This window comes from Schistocerca gregaria, chromosome 2 (assembly GCF_023897955.1).
Source record: "Schistocerca gregaria isolate iqSchGreg1 chromosome 2, iqSchGreg1.2, whole genome shotgun sequence".
Taxonomy (NCBI): domain Eukaryota; kingdom Metazoa; phylum Arthropoda; class Insecta; order Orthoptera; family Acrididae; genus Schistocerca; species Schistocerca gregaria.
Genome location: NC_064921.1, coordinates 81,031,715 through 81,033,074, shown reverse-complemented (window position 1 = coordinate 81,033,074; position 1,360 = coordinate 81,031,715). Strand labels below are relative to the sequence as shown.

The window sequence follows — 1,360 nt, the reverse complement described above, 5'->3', positions numbered from 1 at the left end:
CGATTCAGCCCTTCTCTCAGGACATCGTGGGGCAGAAACGCCATTAAACGTTATCGCACCTCTTCGGAGTGCAGTATGACCGCAGTTTTGTGGTACTCCTAGGGTGGACCGTTCAAAACCATTCGAAGAATTTGAACTTGATCCAAAGCAGAATATGCGCCTGTGTTTTTTCATTCCTCTTTCTCGCCCTCTTGTGGCATGATCACTGAGGGTGTAACATTAACACTGTGTCAAACAAACGACAAAGGGGGCCTCTAAAGCCCCTAATTTGTTATATATGACAGTAGTATCTGTTCCCGAAAGAACTGTTACCGTTGACGACCATGCAGCTTTGCTAGAAATGAAATGATAATTAAATGGACACCCTAGCTGCAAACAGGCGTTGGTGTACTTCATTGGGGACATGTTGAAAATGTGTGCCCCGACAGGGACTCGAACCCGGGATCTCCTGCTTACATGGCAGACGCTCTATCCATCTGAGCCACCGAGGGCACAGAGGATAGTGCGTCTGCAGGGACTTATCCCGTGCACGCGCCCCATGAGACCCCATTCCCAACACGTCCACACCACTACATTTGTGATGCACCTAATAGATGTTTGCCCATCATACTCGTAACTGGTATCAGATTAATCTAACATTTTCAGTTGGCCTTTGTTGAGAACTTTGAAAACGTACCTGTCCAGAGAATAATCGTGATGCGAGTCCTAGGCACCTGCAGGTGAGTTACATTGCTAGTAAAAATGTTCAAATGTGTCTGAAATCTTATGGGACTTAACTGCTAAGGTCGTCAGTCCCTAAGCTTACACACTACCTAATCTAAATTATCCTAAGGACAAACACACACACACACACACACACACACACACACACACACACACGAGGGAGGACGCGAACCTCCGCCGGGAGCAGCTGCACAGTCCATGACTGCAGCACCTCAGACCGCTCGGATAATCCCGCGCGGCCATTGTTAGTAGGTATGTAGGACTGGAGGAGTGTCAAGGGGCTATTTGCATTAAGCACATAGGACTCTCATCACATCAGTAGCTGCTCAGCGGACATACAAGATGTCATTAGTTCAAATTGAAATGGCTCTGAGCACTATGGGACTTCACTTCTGAGGTCATCAGTCCCCTAGAACTTAAAACTACTTAAACCTAACTAACCTAAGGACACCACACACATCCATACCCGAGGCAGGATTCGAACCTGCGACCTTAGCGGTCGCGCGGTTCCAGACTGTAGCACCTACAACCACTCGGCCACTCTGGCCGGCGATTTCAGTAGTCTTGAGTATCAGCTTACACTGATAAGGACCACCAGTGTCAAGTTGCACACTTACACAGCTTATAATCGAGGTCA

At 47.9% G+C, this 1,360-nt stretch overlaps 1 non-coding gene across 1 annotated transcript; it reads right to left on the bottom strand.

Moving 5' to 3' along the window:
• Nucleotides 1-417: 417 nt before the first annotated feature.
• Trnat-ugu (transfer RNA threonine (anticodon UGU)) lies at nucleotides 418-492 on the bottom strand. Its single transcript has one exon. It is a non-coding gene; the product is annotated as a tRNA-Thr (tRNA).
• Nucleotides 493-1,360: the final 868 nt, after the last annotated feature.